At 40.9% G+C, this 13,339-nt stretch overlaps 1 non-coding gene across 1 annotated transcript; it reads left to right on the top strand.

The window, feature by feature from the left end:
• The first annotated feature begins 4,638 nt into the window (after nt 1–4,638).
• Nucleotides 4,639–4,745, top strand: LOC133820217 (small nucleolar RNA R71). Its single transcript, XR_009886642.1, has one exon. It is a non-coding gene; the product is annotated as a small nucleolar RNA R71 (small nucleolar RNA).
• Nucleotides 4,746–13,339: the final 8,594 nt, after the last annotated feature.

Here is a 13,339-nt window from a genome sequence, read left to right as displayed (position 1 = left end):
AAACGGCGAAGAATCACCTTGTTGAATCTCCAACGCCCCGTATGGAAAAACTTTTGTAACATTGAATGGCCCCGACCATCGAGACTTTAATTTTCCCGGAAATAACTTGAGACGGGAATTGAATAGCAGCACCTTATCGCCCACTTGAAAAGTCAGATTGACAATATTATTGTCATGCCATTTCTTTGTCTTCTCTTTGTAGATTCTTGCATTCTCGTAGGAATCATGGCGCAATTCATCTAACTCATTCAGTTGAGCTAGCCTTAATGCTTTCGAAGCGACTGGATTGAAATTCAACTTCTTTAACGCCCACTGTGCCCTATGCTCCAATTCAAATGGCAAGTGACAAGCTTTACCATATACAAGACCGTAGGGAGAAGTACTAATTGGCGTTTTAAAAGCCGTCCGATAAGCCCATAACGCATCATCAAGCTTATTCGACCAATCCTTTCTATTAACTTGCACTGTCTTCTCTAAAATCAGCTTAATCTCCCAATTTGACACTTCCGCTTGCCCATTTGACTGCGGATGATATCCCAATGCCATCTTATGTTTAATTCCGTACTTCTCCATTAAAGAATCAAAAATCTTATTGGCGAAATGAGTCCCTTCATCACTTATAATCGCTCGAGGTGTGCCAAAACGAGAGAAAATATTCTTTTTCAGAAACTTGACTACCACCTGAGCATCATTAGTTGAAGTAGCAACTGCTTCAACCCACTTACTTACATAATCCACCGCCAATAAAATATACAAATTACCGAACGACGGTGGGTAGGGTCCCATAAAGTCAATACCCCAAACATCGAATAATTCAACCTCCAATATATTAGTGAGAGGCATTTCATGACGTCTTGAGATATTACCTACCCTTTGACAACGATCACACCGTTTCACATAGTCATAGCTGTCTTTATACAGAGTAGGCCAATAAAATCCACATTCAAGGACCTTTGCAGCAGTCCTTGCTCCCCCAAAATGTCCACCAGTAGGCGATGCATGGCAATGAAACAAGATGTCCTTCATTTCTCTTTCCGGCACACATCTTCTGATAATCAAATCCGGACATTTTTTAAATAAGAAAGGATCATCCCAATAGTAGTTCTTCACATCATGATAAAACTTTTTCAATCTCTGCCCTACAAATTCTGATGGCACTACGTTGGCTGCCAAATAATTCACATAATCCGCAAACCATGGCACCAACTCATCCTCCACTGCAAATAATTGCTCATCTGGGAAACTCTCATTAATCTCTCCTGCAGCAAGTTCTGACTTATCCCCCAACTCAAGTCTTGATAAGTGATCCGCCACCAAATTCTCTGTACCTTTCTTATCCCGAACCTCCATATCAAACTCTTGTAAAAGAAGCACCCAACGAATAAGTCTGGGTTTAGCATCTTTCTTAGCAATAAGATGCCTGATTGCGGAATGATCAGTATACACAATAACTTTGTTCCCCATCAAATACGGCCTGAATTTGTCGAATGCATAGACAATGGCAAGAAGTTCCTTCTCAGTGGTGGCATAATTCAACTGAGCGCCATTTAGTGTTCTGCTGGCATAATAAATAGTCCGAAATACTTTGTCAACACGCTGCCCCAGAACCGCACCCACTGCAAAATCACTTGCATCGCACATTAACTCAAATGGCTGGTCCCAATCCGGTGAAATTACTATAGGTGCCGACACCAACTTCTGCTTTAGTATCGTGAAAGCTTCAAGACACTTCTCATCAAACTCAAATGGCACCCCATTCATCAACAAAGCTGAGAGTGGCTTAGAAATCCTGGAGAAGTCCTTTATAAATCTTCTGTAAAACCCCGCATGACCAAGGAAACTTCTCACTCCCTTAACTGAAACTAGAGGCGGCAAATTCTCCATAGTAGCAATCTTAGCCCTATCGACCTTAATACCATTCTTAGACACCTTATGCCCAAGTACTGTGCCTTCATTTACCATGAAATGGCATTTTTCCCAATTCAAGACTAGATTCGCCTCTTCACATCTTCTCAGCACAGCCTCCAAATTCATCAAACAATTGTCAAAAGAAGACCCCATCACAGAGAAATCATCCATAAAGATCTCAATGCTCCGTTCCACCATATCAGAGAAAATAACCATCATACACCGTTGAAAAGTGGCAGGGGAATTGCACAGACCAAACGACATACGACGAAATGCAAAAGTACCATATGGGCAGGTGAAAGTCGTCTTTTCTTGATCCTCAGGCGCAATGGCTATTTGATGGTACCCTGAATAACCATCCAAAAAGCAGTAATATTGATGTCCAGCCAATCTATCTAACATCTGATCAAGGAAAGGCAGTGGAAAGTGATCTTTTCTGGTTGCTTTGTTTAGTTTACGATAATCTATACAAATCCTCCAACCAGTTACGGTACGCGTTGGAATGAGTTCATTATTGTCATTTTTCACCACTGTAATCCCTCATTTCTTAGGGACTACCTGAACTGGACTCACCCAACTACTGTCTGAAATAGGATAAATCACCCCAGCATCTAACCACTTCAAGATCTCCTTCCTTACCATCTCTTTCATTGCTGGATTCAATCGACGTTGTGCTTCAATAGAGGGCTTACTGTCATCTTCCATCAAGATCTTGTGCATAACTGTGGATGGACTTATTCCCTGAATATCTGCCAATGTCCATCCAATTGCCAACTTATGGGTTCTCAACACCCTTAACAATTTTTCCATCTCCTCATTAGAAAGAGAAGAAGACACAATAACTGGTAAAGTCTCCTTCTCACCCAGAAAAACATAGCGAAGATGTGCAGGCAATGATTTCAATTCCAACTCTGGAGGTTTCTGAACTGATGGTAATGGTCTCTCAGGTCCTTGGCCCAAATCTTCATATTTTCGATTATAAATTGGCCCTTTAGAATTCAACCACTGTACACACTCTTGGACCTCACTGTCTAACTCAGCATCTATATCCCCAATTGTCAAGCTCTTCTGAAGTGAATCCTCTGTGAGATTAATTTCAGCCACCGCTTTCTCTACCAGGTCAACTCTGAAACAGTTGTCATTGACATTTGCAAACTTTAAGGCCTTAAACACGTTGAATACTACTTCTTCGCCCTGAACTCAAAGTGTCAGCTCACCTTTCTGAACATCAATCAAAGCCTGCCCAGTAGCTAAAAATGGCCTGCCCAGAATGATTGGTACATCCATATCCTCCTCCATATCTAGAACGATAAAATCAGCAGGAAAAATAAACTTATCCACCTTCACAAGAACATCTTCAATAATTCCCCGTGGGCTAATTGTAGAGTGACTGTTGTAGGACTAGCCTCCCCCAAACCAAGTCTTCTGAATACAGACAAAGGCATCAGATTTATACTCGCCCTCAAATCACACAAAGCATGCTTACATTCAAACTTCCCAATTGTACACGGTATAGTAAAGCTCCCCGGATCTCTCAACTTTTGGGGCAACTTCCTCTGCAATATCGCACTGCACTCTTCAGTGAGCGCCACCGTCTCATACTCCTCCATCTTTCTTTTCTTTGACAGAATCTCTTTCATAAATTTGACATAACTAGGCATCTGCTCTAATGCCTCAGAAAATGGAATATTGATGTGCAGCTTTTTGAATATCTCTAAAAACTTAGAAAATTGTATATCAAGTGTAGTTTTTCTAAGCCTCTGAGGATATGGAACTTGAACTGGCTGACTATCAACAAAGGGAGGACACTTGTTTGAACCCTGGTGGTCTTCAGTAACCCCATTCGCTTTTGTATCTGATTTCTCACCCAACTCTTCATTCCGAACCACTGACTTTTGTACACTGGGCTGCTCCACTTGCTTACCATTCCTCAACGAAATTGCTTGACAGTTCTCTTTAGGATTTACCACAGTATTACTAGGCAAATTCCCTTGCGGTCTGTTATTAAGCATGTTGGCCAACTGACCCACTTGTGTCTCAAGGTTTCGAATAGAGGATCTGGTCTCAGTCATGAATTGAGTTTGAGTATTAGTGAGGGTCAACAAGGCTGCTTGCAACTCATTAGACTTTTCTGGTTGATCTTGCGGTCTAGGATGGTGTGATGATGAGGCTTGATTCATAGGCTGTTGTGGCATGTGCTGCTGGTATGGCCCTTGAAACTGTGACTGTTGGCCCTGATTATTTCTCCATGAGAAATTTGGGTGATTTCTCCACCCAGGATTATAAGTATTGGAGAACGGATTCTGATAAGGCCTCTGAAAATTACCAACTGCCTGTACTTGAGCCTGATTAACTGGCATATTACCATACATGTTGGCCGTTGTACACTGTTCATACAAATGAGGCCCTCCACATATTTCACACCCTGATTGCATCTGTATAGCCTGGGCTTGAGCTGAGATCTTGTTTTGTTGCAACTGCTTTGTCAATGAAGCAACCTGAGCAGTTAAAGCAGTTATAGCATCTAATTCATGTACCCCAGCTACTTTTCTCTGTGAAGTATCTCGTTCGGCAGGCCACTGATAATTGTTCATAGCCATCTCCTCTAACAATTCATATGCCTCATCAGCCCCTTTACTCATGAAAGCACCACCTGCTGCTGCATCTATTATAGTGCGAGTAGTACCGCAAAGCCCATTATAAAAATTGTGGACTAACATCCACTTCTCTATTCCGTGATGAGGGCATTTCCTGAGCAGGTCTTTTAATCTTTCCCAAGCATCATACAATGACTCTCCCTCATTCTGATAGAAATTATTAATTTCTCCCCTCAACTTAGCAGCTTTTGCAGGAGGAAAGAACTTTGAGAGAAACTTCTGAGCTAGTTCCTCCCATGTGTTGATTGAGTTGGCCTGTAGAGAAATAAGCCAACTTTTTGCCCTGTCCCTTAGTGAAAAAGGGAACAATCTCAGCCTTATTGCATCATCGCTCACCCCATTAAACTTAAACGTTGCACATAGCTCAAGAAAATTCACTATGTGCAAGTTAGGATCCTCATTGGGGAGACCACCAAACTGGACAGAAGTCTGGACCATTTGTATCATGGTCGGTTTAATCTCAAAGTTATTGGCAGTAATAGTCGGCGGCCTAATGCAGGAGTGCACTCCTGTGACAGCAGGGAGCACATAATCTCTTAATGCTCGCACATTTTGGTCCTGAGCGATGTGATTTTGACCATCATTGTTGTTAACCCCGTCTCTTTGGTTGGCAGCCATAGATGCTTCCAACCTCTTTTTCCTTCTGTTTTGTCTGCAGGATCTTTCGATTTCAGGATTAACAGGCACAAGATTTGTAGATCCTTCACGTCGCATACAAAAGATTCACCTATTAAAACAAAATGCGACAATTTGGATTAGTTCAAATAATAAAAACAGCCAAATTAGAATAAAAATTAACTATTTTGATATTAATAGAATATCAACTCCCCGGCAACGGCGCCAAAAACTTGTTGCGAATTTTTACTACTGCGCAAGTATACGCAATCGAATAAACAAGTAATAGTAGTGGAAATATATTATCGTTCCGTCAGGGAATTGATCTAATAATTACCAATAGCAAACTTTTATTTCTATTTGACTAATGAAATTTTAATGACAATTAACAATGAACAATAAACTAAGAAAGCACAATTTAATTAACGAAATTTAATATAAGCGAAAGATTAGAGTATTCTAATTTCATCAACCTTCAATTCTATTCAATCAATAATACAACTAATATGTTTCTTTGATCTATGGTTATAACAAGTTTACTAATGACAATTTTATTCTTTCTCAAGATATAAAATATTCAGTTTACCTATGAATTCTCTACATGTCTGTGATAAATTCTACACATAAACCGCATTAAGAACAAAAACCTAATTGCTACACAAACCAATTTGATACTTTCGTTCTAAATTGAAATCTATGTCTATTGTCTAGAGCTATTCCAATTCTCATTTTTCAGATATTGAATTAAAACCAATAATCATGCAACAGATGGCCAATCAATTACAAGCATTAAACATAAGAACAATAGATAATCATAAAGTCAAAGATTCATAGAAATTGCATTAAAGACGAATAGAATATCCAGTGACTACATTAAAATACTCTAAATAAAAATTTAGTTCATAATATTAAACTTCATCACACAATCTAAAATTCAAAAGCATAAAATAAACACAAACAAAATAAACGTGAATTCTTCTCTGTTTCTTTCCCTTTGCCGTCAGAATGCCTCTCCCTCTCTTTCCTTTCCGATCTTCTTTTTATTCTTTTTACAAAAATCCAAAAACCTACGAATTTCCATAAAAATTTCCAAAAATGCCCTCGTGCCGATATATTGCCCAAGACACTGCGATATATTGCCTGTTGAATGTGCTCGATAAAAACGCAAGTTTCTGATGTCGTTTCTGCAAAGCCAAAATTTGAAATTCCTTCCTATGCCGATATATCGCCCAAGACAGGCGATATATCTCCTGTACCGTATTTCCACATATTAGCCAATTTTCGACTACTAAAACCAACATTTATCCAAATTCTCGAACAAATCAGAATTATAACGACAAACTGCACAAGTTCACCAAACAGATTAAATAGAAACTTTCTCTTGAGAAAAACAACCAAATCAATCTGAAAATGTTATCAATAAGCGTATATTTTGTACGCTTATCAATATGTCCCTTTTAAACTCATAAGATTACAATATCTTGAGTGGTTTTGTTATTGAGTTGCAAGCAAAAAATTAACAAATTAAAAATGGAAATTAAAAGTGTTGTCTTAATTTTCGCTTTCGACATGTGGCAACTCGTAGTGACTGGCTCGAACCCTCATCGACATCTTCAAGGTATGTAACCCCCCAAGGCCTTTTTTCAGGGTGAAGATTCTTCTAGGTGAGGTCACGAGTCTTTGCCAGTTGGTAGGCCGTGGATACTTGAAAGGTAGATTACCCTCCGAGGTTTGCCCTCGGATCTAGAGGATTTCTGGGTGAAGCAATTACGACAATGACTATATCCCCTCAGTCATCCCCCAGGTCCGAGTCTCTGGTTCTCGGACCTAAGATAGGCGCCAAGTGTCATCCAATGTAAGGTTGCAGCGTTAGAGGATCGTTTGACACCCTTTTTGGGCGATCCGTCTACAGTGTTGTCGAGTGTACGACTCGAAAATTTACATTCCCACTGCGCCGTCTGACATGGAGATACTTACAACACACACTGACAATACTTGAGGCATGTTCCCCATAAAGTAGGTACCTTTCTACAGTGGGCCTTGCAGATCTCGCTTGGGACATGGTATTTATTCAATGAAGCCCAATGCATTAAATTAGTATCAATTCCCCAATAACGGGAAGAATGTGTATTAATTACATATGATTAGTATTAATGACCCCAGCCTCTATAAATAGGGGCTGGGGGTCTCATTGTAAAGAGTTCAGTTTTTTAGAGAGAAAACACCTTGTACTCATAGCAATCTAAACGCTAGCTGAGAATACACCATTGGAACATGCCATAACAAGGCTCCAATCCACTTAATACCAGAGAATCGTGGAATAGGGCTCTTTTATAGCCTCAACCACGTAAAAACCCTTATGTTCTTGCTATTTATTTATTTAATCTCTCGTTTTAAGGTTGATAGTGAAAAAGGCAGTCAGCAAAAAAATATTTTATTGACAATACTAAAATGAATACAAACTTGGTTGCATTAATAAACATCTTTCAAAATTCATTGATATTATGGTCGTAGATGTTCACCATTCCAAGTTCGCAGGACCAATTCTCCATTTAATCTAGCCATATTATAGACACTAGGTCGGATAATAGACTCAACTAAATAAGGTCCTTCTAAATTTTTCTCGAGCACACTTGCCGTCAAATCTCGTGTGCCCAGAAATACTTGTCTGCGTACCAAATCTCCAACACCAAAATGCATGTCTCGTACTCCTTTATTAAAGAATCTTATGGCACATTGTTGGTACGCGACATTTTTAAGCTCAACATCATCTCACTTTTCTTCAAGTAGGTCCAATGATTCTTTGAGTTCTAGTTGGTTTGAATCCTGTGCATATGTTTTTGTAAAGAACCTCCTAATCTATTACAACTATTGTGGTAGTTACGATTGTTATGATTCTTTCCATTCGGGGTCGGGGGTTTAGGCCTCTTATCATTGCCACTTCTCTGTCCCTCCTAGGCCTTCCTCTTGTTACCCTCCTGGAAACCCTTGTTTCTATTAGCCACCCTTCTTGCTACACTATCCTTCCATATGCATCCCTCCAAGTATTCTGTATCAAGAGCCTTATCCAAAACCTCAGTGTAACAAACCATCTTAGCACTAGTCATCTTGACATCTCTAACAATCATGGACTTAAGTCCTTTGTTAAACCTCTCAACTTGCATGGCCTCAGTTGGTACTATTTTAGGCGTGACCCTGGCCAACCTATCAAACTTATGAGCATAATCGGCAACGGAAAGGCTTCCTTGAACCAAGGATACAAACTCTTCCACCTTGGTTGCTAGTACAACTGCAATGTAATACTTTTTGTTAAATGCTTGAATGAGATCTGCCAAGGTCATAGTGTTTAGGTCACGAGTCTGCTTCACCACGTCCCACCATATCCTTGCATCCATTTTGAGTAGGTGAGCTACACACAAAACCATTTGATGGTCATTCATCTCCATGTTTTCAAAGATAGCTTCTACCAACTTCAACCAATCTTCTGCCACCATAGGGTTGACATTCTCTTCGAATCTAGGTGGGGCTTGCTTCCTAGAACGTTCATAGACTGGCTCAAAACCATAAGCCATTGGCAATGATGTAGGTTGTAACGCCCCAACTCCAGGGACCATTACGGTGTGCCTTGCAAATAGTGCTAAACTCGCTAATCGAGTCATTTGGCCAAAATCGTGAACTAAGTATGATTAGCAGTTTAGGGATTAAACATTTTGGTTAAGATGTAACGTTTCACTAGAACGTTTAGTATATACATTGGGATCCCAAAAACATAGTTTTAGAGTCTATTACATAAAACATTTACAATAGGCCGTTCTAAGCGGCAAAACAGGATTTAACCCTAGTTCCACTTTAAACCTCAGCCGTGGCGGACGAGCAGCTGCATATGTACACATCATCACCTAAGCTCTCCAACTCAAGGATGGTCCAGCTTCCTCTTGCCTTTACCTGCACCACATAGCAACCGTGAGCCGACGCCCAGCAAGAAAACACAATATAACATGATATAATATCAACAGTAATCACAATAACCATCTAGGACTATCAATCCAAAATAAATAGGTGACTGTAGCAAAATTCACAAAAGTGGGTACAGCTCCCTCTAGCCATGTGACGATAGGGTCACCAGGGCTTAATTGATAAGTGGTTCTCTCATAAGTTTGATCAGGATAGGTGCTTGGTGATTGGTCACCAACATAACCATCCACCCGACTCTAGAGGCGTAACTAAGGACAGCGTCCCCCAGCCATGTGACAAACAGTTACCGGGGTCATATACCTTGGCTGAAAACATCTGGTCTTAGACCAGGTAAGCGCTTATAGTTCTCATTGACCTTCCGGTCGATCCAGCATTAATACCCTTTATGGGTCATTCAATGCCAACCTCGATTAGATCTAATCTTCATTTGGCCTGGCGTTCACAACGCATTGCCACTTCTGATTCTTGGGTCGATGAAACACGACCAGTGCTCAGCCCGTGGTGAACTTAACTAATAAGTCACAGCTTCACAGACGGGTCTAACACCATTTCCGATTCTGACTAATAAGCCAGCGCCATACACAGGTAAGCCATGCCACCAAACATATATCACATGTCCAATATCCATAAACAAGGCATTCAACATGCTTACTCAACAAGTATTAATACAATTAGGACCATGCATAGACCCAGAGGCACAAGCTCTGAACAATATCATAATCAGTACTCAAAGCATGTCCTAATCACATGTTTCTCATGCATTATACTTAACAATCCAACATGCACCAATCATAGCCATGCATGTCATATTCAATAATCAACCAACATGCATCAAGAATAGCCATGCATGTCATACTCAATAGTCAACCAACATGCATCAATCATAGCTATAATGCCCCAAATTTCCTAATAAGGTTTAGGACCTTGATTAGGAGGCCGGGAGGGCCATAATTGATTTATTATAGTATTTAATGAATATATGCATGTTTACGTGAATTATATTATTATATGATGGTGAATGATGCATTTGGGAGTATTTATTATTATAAGCGTATTTTGGTAATTTGGCCACTGTGGGCGTAATTGTGTATTTTGGGTGCATGGTTGTGATTAATTAATATAGCCACATTATAAGGTGGATTGGTTCGAGCTAATCGGCATGAGACGATCATGAGATGTAAGTGTTCGGTCTAGTCATAACGGGTTTAAGTTCGGGGCTCGGGGTAGATTTAATGATTAGAGCATTACCGGGAATTAAAGGGTAATGGGATATGATTTATTGATATTTGGGAATATCGAGAATAGCGGGAATTGGAGAGCGTTAATTATAATTAACGAGATAGGTGAGAAATGACGGTTTTACCCTCGGAAGCTTTTAGAGGGATTTATTTGGCTTAAGGGCATTATGGTCTTTTGACCTTAAGGATTTATATCAGATTTGGGTGTTTAGAAGGCTGTGGAAAACATAATAAAATAGAGCCTATCCTCATCTCTTCTCTTTCTCTCCCGTGCAAGTCTTCCTTCATTCTTTTCTTTGAATTTTGAGAGCCACCTTGAGGAGTTAAGCTTGGAGATCAAAGGGGGAAGCTAGGGAACTTGTCTCAGCCATTAAAGGGGATTCAAAATCGTGTTTGAGGTGAGTTCCAGTCTTGTATTTTATGGTGTGCTCTGTTTTTGAGTAAGTTTTAGTTAATGATTTGTTAATGGAAAGTTTGGATTAATAGAAGTTTGGGTGATGTTTTCTTTGGGCTTTGATGAGGGAGAGTGGTAGAGGATGTTTGGTGGTTGAATTGGGTGTTAAGTTGTGATTTGAGACAGGTTTGAGGGGCTGGTTTTAAGGGAAAACGCAGGGGAAAGATTCAGGTGCGTGCTGGCTTTTTGCCTGGTCTGGGCTGAGCGCCGCGGCGCAACTGTGGTGCGCCGCGGCCCTTGGCGTCTGGCAAGGAGGCCCTTTCTGTCTGGAGGGCGCGCCGCGGCACAGCTGGGGAGGGTCGCGGCCCTTAAGGTCATTTTAGCCCAAAATGGTGTTTTTAGCTTGGGGATTCAAGCCATAGGCCTCGGGGTTGAACCTAGTACTCGGTTAAGTGGGGATTGATGTCCCGGAGGCTAGTTATTGGTTTGGGAACTTATATTGATCATTTTTATTGATGATATCTTATATTTGGTTATGGCTAGGTGACCGCTAAAGGACTAAAAGTTGATCGTTCTCAAGGATCGTTCTTTAAATCATTCTAGCTCGACTTTGAGGTAAGAAAACTGCACCTTGTGTATATGTGACATGCATGGCTATTCTTGATGCATGTGGGTTGATTATTAAGTATGACATGCATGGCTATTCTTGATGCATGTTGGTTAATTGTTGAACGTGACATGCATGGTGGTTATTGGTGCATGTTGGATTGTTGAGTATGATGCATGTGATGCACGAGAAACATGTAATTAGGAAAAGCTTTGTATACTGGGTATGATGTTGTTCAGAGCTTGAGCCTCTGTGTTATGCATGGACCTAATTGTACTAATACCTGTTAAGTAAGAATGCTGAATGCCTTGTTTATGGATATTGGATATGTGATATATGTTTGGTGGCATGGCTTACTTGTGTATGGCGCTGGCTTATTAGTCAGAATCGGCAATGGTGTCAGATCCGTCTGTGAAGCTATGATTTATTAGTTAAGTTCACAACAGACTGAGCACTGGTCGAGTTTCACCGACCCAAGAGTCAGAAGTGGTAGTGCATTGCGAACGCAGGGCCAAATGGAGATTAGATCTAATCGAGGTTGGCATTGGATGACCCATATAGGGTATCAGTGCTGGACCGACTGGAAGGTCAATGAGAACTATAAGTGCTTACCTGGTCTAAGACCAGATGATTTCAGCCAAGGTATATGACCCCGGTGACTGTTTGTCACATGGCTGGGGGACGCTGTCCTTAGTTACAACTCTAGAGTCGGGAGGATGGTTATGTTGGTGACTATCACCATGCACCTATCCTAATCAAGCTTATGAAGGAACCACTTATCAATTGAGCTGTACCCATTTCTGTGACTTTTGGCTATTGTCACCTATCTATTTTGGACCGTTGGTCCTGAATGGCTGTTATGATTACTGTTGATATTATATCATGTTATCTGTTGATATTACATCATGTTATCTGTTGATATTATATCAAGTTATCTATTGATATTACATCATGTTATCTGTTGATATTATATCATGTTATATGGTGTTTTCTTGCTGGGCTTCGGCTCACGGGTGCTACGTGGTGCAGGTAAAGGCAAGAGGAAGCTGAACCATCCTTGAGTTGGAGAGCTTAGGTGATGATGTGTACATATGCAACTGCTCGTCCGCCACGGCCGAGGTTTAAAGTGGAACTAGGGTTAAACCCTGTTTTGCCGCTTAGAACGGCCTGTTGTAAATATTTTCTGTAATAGACTCTGAAATTATATTTTCGGGATCCCAATGTATTTATTAAACGTTCTAGTGAAACGTTACATCTTAACCAAAGTTTTTAATCCCTAAACCGCTAATCATACTTAGTTCACGATTTTGGCCAAATGACTCGGTTAGCGAGTTTAGTACTATTTACAAGGCACACCGTAACGGTCCCTGGAGTTTGGGGCGTTACAATAGCCATGCATGTCACATATACACAGGGTGTAGTTTTCTTACCTAAGATTCGAGTTAGAATGATTAAAAGAACGACCCTTGAGAACGATCAACTTTCAGTCCTTTAGCGGTCACCTAGTCATAACCAAATATAAGATACCATCAATAAAAATGATCAACATAAGTTCCCAAACCAATATCTAGCCTCCGGGATATCAATCCCCACTTAACCGGGTACTAGGTTCAACCCCGAGGCCTAAGGCTTGAATCCCCAAGCTAAAAACATGATTCTGGCCAAAATTGCCCTAAGGGTCGCGGCCCTCCCCAGTTGCGCCGTGGCGCGCCCCACAAACAGAGGCAAACCTCCCTGCCAGACGCCAAGGGCCGCGGCGCACCACAGCCGCGACGCGGCGCCCAGCCCAGACCAGGCAAAAATGACAGTACGCACCTGAAATCTTCCCCTGCGTTTTCCCTTGAAACCAGCCCTTCAAACCTGTCCCAAACCCCAACCTAACACCCAATTCAACCACCAAACATCATCTACAACTCACCCTCATCATAATCCAAGTTAAACCTCA

The sequence above is a fragment of the Humulus lupulus genome, chromosome 2 (assembly GCF_963169125.1).
Source record: "Humulus lupulus chromosome 2, drHumLupu1.1, whole genome shotgun sequence".
Taxonomy (NCBI): Eukaryota; Viridiplantae; Streptophyta; class Magnoliopsida; order Rosales; family Cannabaceae; genus Humulus; species Humulus lupulus.
The sequence above is the reverse complement of the archived record's forward strand: the minus strand, read 5'-3'. Positions and strand labels throughout refer to the sequence as shown.